Below are 16,079 nucleotides of genomic sequence, written 5' to 3' on the forward strand. Positions count from 1 at the left end.
CTTCTGAAGAGCCAGGAGCAAAAGCAGGAGGTTGGGAGCAAAAGCTGGGTATTGTACATGCCCCCTGCACACATCACTACGAAAGGGGTGGGAGACCACCTAAGGTACCCCTCAACACACCCCTACCCTCACCCCATCTAAGGAACCAGCTCAACTGCCTCTTTCTTTGCAAGCAAGCAAGGGACCCTGTGGCTTGTTCTTGCTCCCACTGCTGCAGCAGGGACTCCAATAAAACCTTGCCTGAATTTCAAGTCTGGCCTCTGATCAATTCCTATTGATTAAGAGGACCAAGAACCCTGATCCTTAACAGTTTCAACAACCCAGTGCTGCACAAGGAAAATTATGGAATATATGCTAATCCCTCAACACAGTAGTTGTCCCACAGTGAGTGCTCAATAAATATTAACCATTTTTTATCACTGTCATTTTAGATTGGTTGGCTCCCCTTCAAACTGGGGTAAAGCTTATCTGTGCCATTTTCTGTTTAGAACAGCATAAAATGACGCATTTGTTGTTGGAAAGGGTCTTGAAGATGATGTAATCCAATCATTCCTTTCTTTCATTTTGTGGTTGAGGAAACAAACACAAATAGTGTAACTTGCCCAGAGTCATGGTATGGACAAAAATAGAACTCAGGACTCCAGATTCCCAAAATTTTAATAGCAAAAACGCCCTTGCACAAAGAACCATCAGGAGGTCTCATTGTCTAACCAAAAGCAAGCTACATGCAACCTTCATCTTAGAAGAAATCTCAGCTTCAAATCTGTTTCCTACTTCAGTTTTCCTTTATTCTGATAGATTCTAATTTTTTAATGAGAAACATCTGAGTGATACATGCCATAAATAGCTTCAAATTTCCACACCGACTCCAGTGGCAAACAGATGAATAAGCATTTCTACCAAGCTTACTGTACATTTGTGAGAAGCTCAAACTAAAGCTAATTTTCCCACAAAAATCAAAGTTTACATTATTCAGACAGATTCAGAATTGTTAAAAATATGCCCAATAACCATATTCATGCAACACATTTTCTTTAAAAAAATTAGTAATGTTAAAGAGCAGACCTAAGTACTGAACACAACATTCTGGTTTATAACCTACAGCTAAAGATTGCTAGCTGACTGGAGTGTTTAACAACCCTAAACCTATTTTACAGTTTGGATTAAAGAGCAAAATTAATTTGAGATTTTAAGAACTCATACCATTAGTTAGCATGCTTAGGAAATACAGTAAAATTTCTCTATTTTTCTCAAACTCAAATGTGTCTATCCTATTGATATATAAGTATAGGCCCTGACTTATGACCCCGAGATTAGCCTTTAGTCAGGATAATTAGTTGGTACACATGCTTTTCACAAAGGGCATGGAGCAATAACCTGAATGACATATGCCTTACTGTTCTCATCGAGAGAATGAGATAATACAATTACTTAGCTCATTGGTTTGCTATAATGATGTAATATCTGTTAAGAGATAAGAACAGTGCCTTGAACCTAAATAACACTCAAGTATCAGTGACTATTAGTATTATTGTTATCCTAGTAATATTATTAATATTGGTATTATTATTAACCTCAGAAATACATCTAGGATAGCAGAGTTAACATTAATATTCTTGATAGATGTGTCTTCCATTAAAGAGAATAATCAGTGTTCCAAGTTGGTACCTGCCAAGGCCTCTCCCTATAGAGAAAGTTACTTAAGAAATTAATCTTTGTCTGGAAAGACAGAAGTTTTGCTCCTGGATAGCCATGAGAAGAAGTTTGCAATCTAAAGCCTTATATGAAGAAAATCGCTGACAATATTGAACATAATTTAGATTGATGTTAAGTCCCTTAAGTCTTGTCTGACTCTATGGGACCCCATGGACCATTGTCCACCAGACTCCTCTGTCCATGGGATTCTCCAAACAAGAATACTGGAGTGGGTTGCCATTTACTTCTGCAGGGGATCTTCCTGACCTAGGGATCAAACCTGCATCTCTTAAGTCTCCTGCATTGTCAGGCAGGTTCTTTACCACTAGCACCACCTGGGAATCTTATAACTTAGATTATGTGGAGATAATTTATAGATGACTTTTTCCCCTCCCTACATCTATAACATAATATTGGAATTCTCCTATGCATTTGCATCTTAGAAAACTATTTCAGATTTGAGTCAGAATCATAGCAGTAGGTTTGCATTCAGGTGCTACTGTTGCAGGAAGAAAGAGATTTACTGACATGTAAAGCAATGGAAATGAAAAGTGTCTACGTTCTTTCATGTGCTTGTTTCAACCTTTCATGATAAAAGTTGGAGCCAAAATGCTTAAACTACAATACAAAGGATGTAGCACCAACATGATTTTCGTTTCTTTTAACCCAATTGTAATTTTATGTTCAGCATTTTGGTTTAAAACACTGGACTGTGGAGTGGGCTGTGACATTTACGCATAAATATTTATTTACCCATTTTAAGTTCAATTCACTTTGATTCTGTCAGTGATAGGAAGGTGGAAAAAACATGGTCTTTGTTTTAATATATTAGGCGGCCTATGTAACGTACTATAAGAAGTCCTAAGTACTGTGAGTCTAACAGAAGAAAGCTCTTCTGTAAAATGGAAAGCTCTGAAAGAGGGTGACCATATTTACCCTAACATTGGAAGTGAAATCCTTTTGCAACTTTATATTACAGCCAAGTAAATACTATACAGTCATGTCAGACTCTTTGAGATCCTATGGAGTATACAGTCCATGGTATTTTCCAGGCCAGAATACTGGAGTGGGTAGCCTTTCCCTTCTCTAGGGGATCTTCCCAACCCAGGTCTCCCACATTGCAGGCAGATTCTTTACCAGCTGAGCCACAAGGGAAGCCCAAGAATACTGGAGTGGGTAGCCTATCCCTTCTCCAACAGATCCTCCTGACCCAGGAGTCGAACTGGGGTCTCCTGCATTGCAAGCAGATTCTTTACCAACTGAGCTATCAGGTAAGCCCCAAATACTCTACAAGTCAATACTAAAAGATATTAACCGTGTGCCTTAATTTAAATGACATCATAGAATCCTTATTACAAAGTTTCTAAAAGTTAACACTACCACAACAAATAGATCTGAAATCTCCATAGCTTTTATGTACATAATGAATTTTGATAAAATGAAAAGTATCAGGAATTCAAATAAGGTGATCTCTATGTTCATTAATTCCAAACTGAATGAAATATTATGCTATTTAATATTTTTTTCTCTTCTTTATGCCCTTTCCTTAGTTTTCAGAGCAAACAATCCTCTCCTTTGTACCAACACATTTTGATTAATAAACATTTTATACCTTATAGGAAAATCCAATAGCTCACTGCATTATATAGATGAATGGTAAATATAAACAATTGGATAGAGACAATTTAGCATAAAACTTTTCACATAATGGGATGTCATCCTTTTCTTTCCCTGCTGATCTAAATTATAGATTACTCTGTAGGTTATTTTCCAAGTAAGTAAATATATTAATTTCTGAGAATAAAATAATATGAAATTTTAAAGAAAGCCTCTGGAAGCACACCTATTCTCATTTTATAAAATGTTGGGATCATCCTTAACCTCTGAAAAAAAAAAAGCATTAAAATAGAATTTTGAAAATATAGTTATTAGGGAGAAAACTCTTTTTAGAATTGAAAGGTATTCACTTATTCAACGCAATGTCATATATTCAACAGCTATGTAACCCTGCAAGAAGGAAATTATAAAGGAAATATTAAGAAGACTCTTAATTAAAGCAGCATTGTCTGCGTCTCCTTCTCCTCTTGCTCAATAAGAGTAATTACATCTTTATCTAAGAGATTTTGCCTTTAAGTTCTATATACCTGTCTTTCATAACATATTTTGAGATAATACCACACTGGTAATCAGTAGTAGTCCTAGGTTCTCAAACCTTGACAAGATACAGAGAGAAGCCAAGTATTGTCTTTTGTTGTCTCAGATGATAAAGAATCTCCCTGCAATGTGGGAAACCTGGGTTCAGTCCCTGGGTTGGGAAGATCCCCTGGAGAAGGGAATGGCTACTCACTCCAGTATTCTGGCCTGGAGAGTTCCACGGACAGAGGAGCCTGGTGGGCTATAGCCCGTGGGGTCACAAAGAGTCAGACATGACTGAATGACTTTCACACACATTATTAAACAGGCATCTTCACATTGATTCCCATTCAAGAAGCTATTATAAAGAAAATATGGAAGATGGGATTGATAGGAAATCGCAGCTGACAGAGAAAAGGAAGAGAGCCACACATGCTAGGGAAAATATTTATTATGGCTCCTTAGTCTTCAGTCTCAGTAAAGAGAGGGAATGCGAGCAGGAAGTCTTACCAGCCTGATCCCTATTAATTCTAGTTATTAGGGACCCATGCTTCCCTAGTGGCTTAGAGCCACTGTCCCCCCTTCAGCCTTGCCCATCTCTGTATTTTTCTTTATATCTTCTCTTCCTAAAGGACTTTCTTCCTCACTCTTTGCCAGCCAGTCACACACTTCTCAGCCTCAGAAGATGAATGTCAAATCTCCTCAACAAATGTGCCCCATCACACCTCCTGGAAGTAATCTTTCCTTGCATGAACTTCCAGAGCCCTTATATCTAACCTACACATCTGTGACACATTTACTTCCCAAGGAAAAGTCCTTATTTTTCCTGCATTTACTGTTCTGTTCCTCACTTTCTTAATAACCCTATTGCCTGACCAATACTTTGTTAGGGGGGAGGGGAGGAAAATTTGAGATGGTTCCTGAGTGTTGACTGGATTGTATACATTTGATAAGGGAGATAGAAGGGAATTTCAAGTCAAGCATTAAAGCTCAACCAAGAACTTTGACCCAGAACTGGGCAGGGGTTACACAAGGTAAAATGAGTATCAAAGACTCATTGTGGGGGTAATTCATGAGAGGCACAGTCCTTGCTCTTGTTCAGGTGACTGAATATCAAACTGACATATACCATCTCACATACATTATTTACTATGTCCTCAATGGAAGCAATTTTAAAAGAAAGTATAATGATATACAATTGTATACACCAAGACAAACATAAACATATGCCTACAAAATATAAATCTGTCCAACTAGACTCATTTTCCCCAACATTACCTGTTTGCAATTGCTCATTGATCTTATCAGGTGCTAAAGCAGATTTCAAAAGTTGTGGAGAGGGGGTGGAGTATGGAAGGAAAAAAAGATTTAAGGAAACTTTATGAACTTTATTGTTTTCTGAGAATTTTAGGAAGATTCTTCTTTTTCCCTATTTCAGAAGCTTTATCGAGAATCACTGATTAGAGCAAGAGTGGAAAGTAATACTATATAGATGGAAGAGGTCAGTTTAGTCTGGGTCCAGCCACATACACTCAGGAAATTATTTGTGTGCCCCCTGCCTTAAGTCTCAGCAGAATTTAATGTGCCTGAACAGTGAATTCAGATACACTGCTTTACAATATTTCCTCCATTTTTTCCCTGAACCATTTTCTTCTTGCCTAGTCAACTGGTATAACTATGTAAGCATTTGGCATTCTAGCTGAATGAGAATTAGATGAAATGGCAGCTCTCCCAGCCCTCTTATTTCACAACATAGAGGTAAAACTGGCAATGCAGAGAATGTCATAATTCAGATGTGTCAGTCCTGAGATGCTCAAAGTGGTTAGGAGCAGGAATACCACAGCTCATTCTGAACCACAGCTAAGAACAGGGATGCTCCATCCTGCTGTCCAGAGTGACATCTACTGGTATCACCAAGTTCAAGGCTTCACTGTGAAACATGTCTCCTCTTTCACTTGAATATAGGCAGAGAGGTGAATGTGCAAAGACATGCAGGAAATTGAAAAGCCAGTTATTTATAGAAGAAACCTTGTGGGCCCAGAGCTCTTGTAAAATCCTTGCCATCCAAAAAGAAAGTTTCAGAACAGGTGAAATGGAAAGAAATGGGGATAATATCACACTAGGTTTTCTTTTGTTTTTGGAGAGAGAACATGCTTTCCTGATCCAAATTATAGAGTTAGCAACTCTATGATCTGACCAAAGAGAGCCAATTTTACTATTTAGAGAGAGGTGACAATGTTCAAATCTGTCAAAACTAAATGGGCCAATTCAAGCGTCCAACTACATACCAACCCATGCAGCAAGAGGCCTGCAGCTGACCGCTGAGAGATCTGTGGCTCTGTTTCAACACTGAGTCTACTTTTAAAAACAAATAAGTAAGGAATTATCCAGAGAATTGCCTTCAAATATTTCCTTATACAGTGATATGGAATGGCTATAACTCAAGCAGTAATAAAGACACCATGCATTAATTGTCTGAGGAAGAATAGAAATATAGGGTGAGACTCCTGTCTCAGTGAATGATGGTCTTCTGGGAGGTAAATGACACACACACACAAATGACCAATATTAGAGAATGAATGTTCAGTATCAAGTGAGAGGTCATTCCTCTGCTCTCCATTCTGTAGTCTGTCCTTTCTCACATCCCTTTATCCTTGACAAAAAATATCAAATATTAATGCTTATTAGTCAATAAGATTCTTACCCTTTATCTGATAAATGCCACATTTCTCTTCCTTTCACAATTCAACTTCTTCAAAGACTAATATAGCTTCTGTCTCCTCTTTATATAGCACACATCCGTCAAGTCATTGCAATATGGCTCTGGCCCCACCATCCCACTAAACTACCTACCTAATGTAGAATATGACCTCCTAACTGTCAAATCCAAAGGACATTCCTCATCTTATTTAATGTCTCTTTCTTGCTTAAATATATTTCTGTCTTTGCTTTTTAGGTCACTATTACTCCTGATATCATGTCTTCATTCCTAAAGTCTCTTTTCAGTCCCATAGAATCCACCATTAAGTATTTCTGTGAAAGACTGTGCTGGACACTGGGTACACACAGATGAACAAGATGCATTCCCTAACACCGACTTCTCTTCCTCCAATCATCCCTTAAACACTTGTGGTCCCTGGGATTTTCCTGTCTTCAGCCTTCTTATGCAAAGAATCTCCCAAAAGGAGCATACCCAATTCACTGGACCAACTAAACATCTCTATCTGCATATCCCACAGGCATGCAAACACCTAAAATGGGATTCTTTACTTTCTCCTCTAAAACCTACTCTTATTCTCACAGTATAACACAGTTTTCAGCTCTGCTTTTGATTTGTCATATCTAACTGAATAGTACATATGATTAATTCTATCAAAAAATGTTTTGATGTTAAAATTCTACTGCCAAAAATTTAAATGCAGTAGCCTCCAATTGGTTCTCTCTCCTTCCAGGCTCTCCTTGTAATCAGCTTCAAAACTTCCATCAAAGATTTGTTTTCTGAAACACAAGTCTGATCATTGCACTTCTATCCTAAAATATTTTCCATCATTCCCCTCCCTATAGGACAGAACAAATTTAAAATTCCTTTCCAAATTGTTCTACATCCTTCATAATCTCCCCCACCATTACCCCTGTCTACTTATACAGCCTTATCCTTATTACTCCCTCAGATACTCTCTTAACTACAGACATGCCGAACTATTTCTCATTCCCCTAACATAGATAGTTATCCAAAGGTGGATGGCTCTGAACAAGGCTTTCCTGCACAGCTCCTTTCAGGGAAGTGAATCACTAAGGCTATTTGGACAATTTCAAACTTCAGTCTAAGAGACCTGGCCTTACATAAAGTACTAGAGAGGTAGTGCACAGAGAAAAGAAGGTGAAGCACTGACCTGAAGAGGGGGGAAAAAAATACACCCTAGTTTATTTCTCCAGGAAATTTTTCCAGAGGAACTAAACTCTTGAAAAGTCAGGATTACATACAGCTGTTGTATCTGACACATTAAATCAGAATAATAAGAAATGGAGAAAGTACCACAGAAGGGGAAAAAAAAAGTCAAACAATTCTACTTGCAATTGCTATGTTGAGCTGGTCTTTGAGGTCAAACAGAGAATCTAATCTGATACTTAAAAGGCCTCATGATAGACATCAAATCAAATTCAATAATCTACAAAAATGAAGCCTCTTTAAGTTGCTGCTTTATTTTCAATCTCTATTTAAATAGATGTAATAAATAGGTTCCTGAAGAGGTTAACAATGTGATAATGTGATATGGGCAATTTCTCTTTCATTAGCAGAAAATAAATGAAAAACAATCAGAAATTCTAAGCAAAACAAAAAGTTTTACAAGAAAGTCATAGTCCAGATGTGAAGTAAACTAATACATCACAGGATTTTGAATAATCGATGAGATGAACAGAAGTAAACCATTTCACTTTGATTCCTAGAACATAATCCCTTGAGCAGCACAGCTTTAGTGACACAGGGTCATTCATATAACATGTTGTTGTTGTTGTTCAGTCACTCAGTCATTTCCGACTCTTTGCAACTCTGTGGATTGTAGCAAGCCAAGTTTCCCTGTCCTTTGCAATCTCCCAGGGCTTGCTCAAACTCATGTCCATTGAGTCAGTGATGCCATCCAACCATCTCATCCTGAGTCATTCCCTTCTCCTCCTTCTTTCAATCTTTTCCAGCATCAGGGTCTTTTCTAATGAGTCAGCTCTTCACATCAGGTGGCCAAAGTATTGGAGCTTCAGCTTTAGCATCAGTCCTTCCAGTGAATATTAAGGGTTGATTTCTTTTAGGATTGACTGGTTTCATCTCCTTGCAGTCCAAGAGACTTTCAAGAGTCTTCTCCAGCATCACACTTCAAAAGCATCATTTCTTTGGCAGTCAGCCTTCTTTATGGTTCAACTCTCACATCCATACATGACTACTGGAAAAACCATACCTTTGACTTGTATGGACCTTTGTTGGCAAAGTAATGTCTCTGCTTTCTAATATGCTGTCTAAGTTTGTCATAGCTTTTCTTCCAAGGAATACGGGGCTCCTCCTAAAATGATATTACTAAGCACTTACTATGTGCCAGGCATTATTCTGGGAACTTGATAAGTACTCTCTTACATAATGTTCACAGCAACACTATCAAGTAGGTACTATTTTATGATCATCTTACATAAGAGGAGATGAAGGCACAGAGAAGTTAAGAAATATAGCCACAACTGAACAGACAGTGGCAGAACTAGACTTTGAAGCCATATGGTAGAGTTCTGCAGCCTGTGATTTTACCAGCTACATTGGTTCATTGGGTCTTCAATTTTTATCATTAACTTTGAAACGAAGCATAGGAAGCATAATTATAGTTACAGGTCAAAGGATCAGTGTTACACACCTTGTTGATGTAAGACTGAAGGAAAATGAGGTATGTTCTTTCTTCATCTTACATAGATAAGAGCTATGGTATATTTTCCAAAGTCAATTCATTATAGAATGTACTTTTCAGAATATAAGTCATAGATATAAGTAAACCCACCAAAAGGCAAAACACAGTAATAATATAACTTTTAAACTGAGGAAGTATAGGGAAGAGAAAGAAAGGTAGGAATTTAGTCCTGGTTTCTCAACTTCTATATCAAGGAGTAATAGTTATTGGGATAAAATTAAGAAACAGGCACTTAAGTTTATTAATTAGAAAACCTGAAGCTGAAATAGCTGATAGCAGTAATCTTTGGAGAGTAGAACTTTGAAAGAGAAAAGAAAGATAAAGAAATTTTTAATTTTTTATTATGCTCTGATTATTTTCTTTATTATTTACATTTTTCTAAAATTTAAAATAATTTGAATGACTTTGAAATAATAATCTATTAAACAATAAAGCAAGTTATAAAATGGTATCCATGTTTGTATATTTATGTATGTATACTACTGCTAAGTCACTTCAGTCATGTTCGACTCTGTGTGACCCCACAGACGGCAGCCCACCAGACTCCCCCGTCCCTGGGATTCTCTAGGCAAGAACACTCCAGTGGGTTGCCATTTCCTTCTCCAATGCATGAAAGTGAAAGTGAAGTCGCTCAGTCGTATCTGACTCTTAGCAACCCCATGGACTGCAGCCTACCAGGCTCCTTCATCCATGGGATTTTCCAGGCAAGAATACTAGAGTGGGCAGCCATTTCCTTCTCCTTATGTATGTATATGTCTGTATATATATGCGTATGTGTGATTCCATACACATAAACAGACAGACACACACATTAGAAGATAGATACATACAGATACATTGAAAGATAGATGTTAATATTCACTATAGTTATTTCTAAGAATAATTTTAATTTTCTTTAGGCTCTTTTTCATTTTCATTTTTCTTACAATAAATATGTATGTTATCTTGTCATTAAAAATATTTTTAAAAACATGGTTGTGTTTATACAGTATTTGAGAGCTGGGTGGAAATGAAGAGAGATTATTTACCTGATTAAATGTTATTTCTTCTGTTAAGAAATAAAAAAATCATTTTAAGAAATAGTCTTAACCTTCTGGAACCTCTAATTCTTCAGAAAGCTAGACATATCTTTGATGAGTTCAAAGTGCCAAGAATTATTCAAGTTAAAAGAAAGTTATGTTTTTCTGAGAGTTCTATTGCTATGTAATATTTAAATATCACTTCAACCCTACACATTTCAGATCTTAAGGAAAAATCAACTTTTAACATTTAATCCTCTTATTAAAATATAAAGTTCATCTCTCTTAAATGTAGATTTTCAACACTACAAAGTCCTTTCCAAGATAGTCCTGCTTAGGATCACATGACCCAAGTGTGCTGTGTGACAATTACCCATTGTGAATATGATCAACTAATTACACAACAGACACATAGGAGGGGGGGCAGTCCTAAGATGGCAGAGGAATAGGACGGGGAGACCACTTTCTCCCCAACAAATTCATCAAAAGAACATCTAAATGCTGAGTAAATTCCACAAAACAATTTCTGAATGCTGGCAGAGGACATCAGGCACCGAGAAAAGCAGCCCATTGTCTTCAAAAGGAGGTAGGAAAAAATATAAAAGATGAAAAGACAAAAGAGATAGGGATGGAGTTCCGTCCCGGGAAGGGAGTCTTAAAAAAGAGAGAAGTTTCCAAACACCAGGAAACACTCTCACTGCTGAGTCTGTGGCAAGCCTTGGAACCACAGAGGGCAACATAACCAGGAGAAAAAAATAAATAAATAATTAAAACCCACAGATTACATGCCCAACAGTAACTCCCCCAGCAGAGAAGCAGTGCAGACGCCTGCATCCGCCACTAGCGAGCGGGGGCTGGGCAGGGAGGCACAGGCTGCATTGCTTAGAGTAAGGACCAGCCTTGAATGCTCTGAGGGCAATCTGAGGGAACTAACTTGGGATAGCAAACCAGACTGTGGGATAGCTACCACGCAAAAACACCTAACCTAAGACACCGCCAGACCCGCTCACAGAACAAAGAACTGACTAGAGCTACGAGAAAAGCCCTAACTTATGACACTGTCAGGCCCACTTCCAGAACAAAGGACTGAGCAGAACTAGCCGGCTGCAGTCTGGTCCATCCCCTTCCAGTGACAGGCAGGTGAGGGCAACCAGAGCCGGAAGGGGGCAATAGCATCCCCAAGGAGGCATTATTTACCAAACTGAAAGCAGGCTTCACTGCTAACCAAGACTTCCTGGGATTCTGGATGGTCAACATCCACCTGAGAAGGTGTGCCAGTTGTACACCCAGAAAACCAGGCGGCAGGGGAGGAGGCGATAAGTCGCAGTGACCACACTCACCAAACACCTGGTCACCTGAGCTGCTCGGACCTGGGAAGGGCACAAAATGCAGGCCCAACCGAGTCTGTGTGCCTCTTAGGGGTACCGGGGTGCCCAAACCTGAGAGGCTTAGACCTGGGAAGTGCATACAACCCAGGGCCGGCCTCAGACAGTTCCCAGCAGAGCAAACTAGAGCCTAAGCAGTGTAGACAAGAAAAGCACAAATGCCGTGAACAGGGGCAAACCCAGTGTGGCCGAGACACTGCGAGCACACGCCAATGTTATTTGTTTGCAGAGTCCCTCCCTCCCACAGCACGACTGAACAAGTGAGCCTAAAAAAGTGTCCACCACCGCCCCCTTGTGTCAGGGCAGAAATTAGACACTGAAGAGACCAGCAAACAGAAGAAGCTAAACCAGAGGGAACCTCCTTGGAAGTGACAGGTGAAATAGATTAAAACCCTGTAGTTAGTACCAACTACATAGGAAGGGGCCTATAGATCTTGAGAACTATAAGCCAGATCTAGGAACTATCCGAAAATGAACTAACCCCACACTGCCCACAACAACACCAGAAAAAGTCCTGGATATATTTTTACTATTTTTACTATCATTCTCTAATTTCTTTAATTTTTTAAAATTTTAAGTCTTCTATTACTCCTTTAATTTTCATTTTTATAACCTACCATTACTTTGCCAAAAAAAAGAGAGATCCTATTTTTTAAAGCAAACTTCATATATATATATTTTTTATAATTTTTGTGACTTTTTTTTCTTTAATATTGTATTTTTGAAAATCCAACCTCTACTCTAGATTGTTAATTTTGCTTTTTGGTATTTGTTATCAATTTTGTACCTTTGAGAATCCAATCTTCAGTATCCATTTCTACTTGGGAGAGAGATTACTGGCTTGACTGCTTTTTCCCCCTTTGGACTCTCCTTTTTCTCCACCAGGTCATCTCTATCTCCTCCCTCCCCCTTCTCTTCTCTACCCAATTCTGTGAATCTCTTTGTGTGTTCCGGGCTGTGAAGAACACTTAGGGAACTGATTACTGGCTGGATCTTTCTCTCTCCTTTTGATTCCCCCCTTTATCCTCCTGGCCACCTCTGTCTCCTTCCCCTCTCTTCTCTTCTCTGTGTAACTCTGTGAACATCTCTGAGTGGTCCAGACTGTGGAGCACACATAAGAAGTGATTACTGGCTAGCTTGCTCTCTCCTCTTTTGATTCCACCTCATCTCATCCTGGTCACCTCTATCTCCCTCCTCCCTCTTCTCTTCTCCATGTAACTCTGTGAACCTCTCTGGGTGTCCCTTACTGTGGAGAAACTTTTCATCTTTAACCTAGATGTTTTATCAACAGTGGATGATAGAAGTCCATGGAAGATGGAAAAGTCTTGAGACTACTGTAAAAATAAGACTGAAAACCAGAAGCAGGAGGCTTAACTCAAAACCCTGAGAACACCAGAGAACTCCTGACTCCAGGGAACATTAATTGACAAGAGCTCATCAAATGCCTCCATACCTACACTGAAACCAAGCACCATCCAAGGGCCAAAAAATTCCAGAGCAAGACATACCATGCAAAGTCTCCAGTAACACAGGAACATAGCCCTGAGCTTCAATATACAGGCTGCCCAAAGTCACTCCAAACTCACTGACATCTCATAACCCATTACTGGACACTTCATTGCACTCAAGAGAGAAGAAATACAGCTCCCCCCACCAGAACACTGACACAAGCTTCCCTAACTAGTAAACCTTGATAGCCACCTGTACAACCCCACCCACAGTGAGGAAACTCTACAATAAAGAGAACTCCACAAACTGCCAGAATACAGAAAGGTCACCCCAAACACAGCAATATAAACAAGATGAAGAAACAGAGGAATGCCCAGCAGATAAAGGAACAGGATAAATGCCCACCAAACCAAACAAAAGAGGAAGAGATAGGGAATCTACCTGATAAAGAATTCCGAATAATGATAGTGAAAATGATCCAAAATCTTGAAAACAAAATGGAATCACAGATAAATAGCCTGGAGACAAGGATTGAGAAGATGCAAGAAAGGTTTCACAAGGACCTAGAAGAAGTAAAAATGAGTCAATATATAATGAATAATGCAATAAATGATATCAAAACACTCTGGAGGAAACAAACAGTAGAATAATGGAGGCAGAAGATAGGATTAGTGAGGTAGAAGATAGAATGGTAGAAATAAATGAATCAGAGAGGACAAAAAGAAAAATGAATTAAAAGAAATTAAGGCAGTCTCAGAGACCTCTGGGACAATGTTAAACACCCCAGCATTCGAATCATAGGAGTCCCAGAATAAGAAAACAAAAAGAAAGACCATGAGAAAATATTTGAGGAGATAATAGCTGAAAACTTCCCTAAAATGGGGAAGGAAATAATCACCCAAGTCCAAGAAACCCAGAGAGTCCCAAACAGGATAAACCCAAGGCAAAACACCCCAAGACACATATTAATCAAAGTAATGAATTTCAAATACAAAGAATAAATATTAAAAGCAGCAAGGGAAAAACAACAAATAACATATAAGGGGATTCCCATAAGAATAACAGCTGACCTTTCAATAGAAACTCTTCAGGCCAGGAGGGAATGGCAGGACATACTTAAAGTGATGAAAGACAATAACAGCCCAGATTACTGTACCCAGCAAGGATCTCATTCAAGTATGAAGGAGAAATCAAAAGCTTTACAGACAAGCAAAAGCTGAGAGAATTCAACACCACCAAAGCAGATCGCCAACAAATGCTAAAGGATCTTCTCTAGACAGGACACACAAAAAGGGTGTATAAACTCGAACCCAAAACAATAAAGTAAATGGCAACGGGATCATACTTATCAATAATTACCTTAAACATAAATGGGTTGAATGCCCCAACCAAAAGACAAAGACTGGCTGAATGGATACAAAAACAAGACCCCTATATATGTTGTCTACAAGAGACCCACCTCAAAACAGGGGACACATACAGACTGTAAGTGAAGGGCTGGAAAAAGTTTTCCATGCAAATATAGACCAAAAGAAAGCAGGAGTAGCAATACTCATATCAGATAAAATAGACTTTAAAACAAAGGCTGTGAAAAGAGACAAAGAAAGACACTACCTAATGATCAACGGATCAATACAAGAAGAAGATATAACAATTATAAATATATATGCACCCAACATAGGAGCACCACAATATGTAAGACAAATACTAACAAGTATGAAAGGAGAAATTAACAATAACACAATAATAGTGGGAGACTTTAATACCCCACTCACACCTATGGATAGATCAACTAAACAGAAAATTAACAAGGAAACACCAACTTTAAATGATACAATAGACCAGTTAGACCTAATTGATATCTATGGGATATTGTTTCACCACAAAATAATGAATTTCACATTTTTCTCAAAACTTCTCCAGAATAGATCACATCCTGGGCCATAAATCTAGCCCTGGTAAATTCAAAAAAAACTGAAATCATTCCAAGCATCTTTTCTGACCACAATGCAGTAAAATTAGATGTCAATTACAGGAGAAAAACTATTAAAAATTCCAACATATGGAAGCTGAACAACACGTTGATGAATAACCAACAAATCACAGAAGAAATTAAAAAAGAAACCAAAATATGCATAGAAATGAATGAAAATGAAAACACAACAACCCAAAACCTGTGGGACACTGTAAAAGCAGTGCTAAGGGGAAGGTTCATAGCAATACAGGCATACCTCAAGAAACAAGAAAAAAGTCAAACAAAAACCTAACTCTATACCTAAAGCAACTAGAAAAGGAAGAAATGAAGAACCCCAGGGTTAGTAGAAGGAAAGAAATCTTAAAAATTAGGGCAGAAGTAAATGAAAAAGAAACAAAACAGACCATAGCAAAAATCAACAAAGCCAAAAGCTGGTTCCTTTAGAGGATAAATAAAATTGACAAACCATTAGCCAGACTCATCAAGAAACAAAGGGAGAAAAATCAAATCAATAAAATTACAAGTGAAAATGGAGAGATAGAGATCACAACAGACAACACAGAAATACAAAGGATCATAAGAGACTACTTCTATCAGCAATTATACGCCAATAAAATGGACAACATGGAAGAAATGGACAAATTCTTAGAAAAGTACAACTTTCCAAAACTGAACCAGGAAGAAACAGAAAATCTTAACAGACCCATCAAAAGCACGGAAATTGACACTGTAATCAGAAATTTTCCAGCAAACAAAAGCCCAGGTCTAGACAGCTTCACAGTTGAATTCTACCAAAAATTTAGAGAAGAGATAACACCTATCCAATCTGATTTCGGTGTTGACCATCTGGTGATGTCCATGTGTAGAGTCTTCTCTTGTGTTGTTGGAAGAGGGTGGGTGCTATGACTAGTGCGTTCTCTTGGAAAACTCTATTAGCCTTTGCCCTGCTTCATTCCATATACCAAGGCCAAATTTGCCT

The sequence above is a fragment of the Bos taurus genome, chromosome 11 (assembly GCF_002263795.3).
Source record: "Bos taurus isolate L1 Dominette 01449 registration number 42190680 breed Hereford chromosome 11, ARS-UCD2.0, whole genome shotgun sequence".
Taxonomy (NCBI): Eukaryota; Metazoa; Chordata; class Mammalia; order Artiodactyla; family Bovidae; genus Bos; species Bos taurus.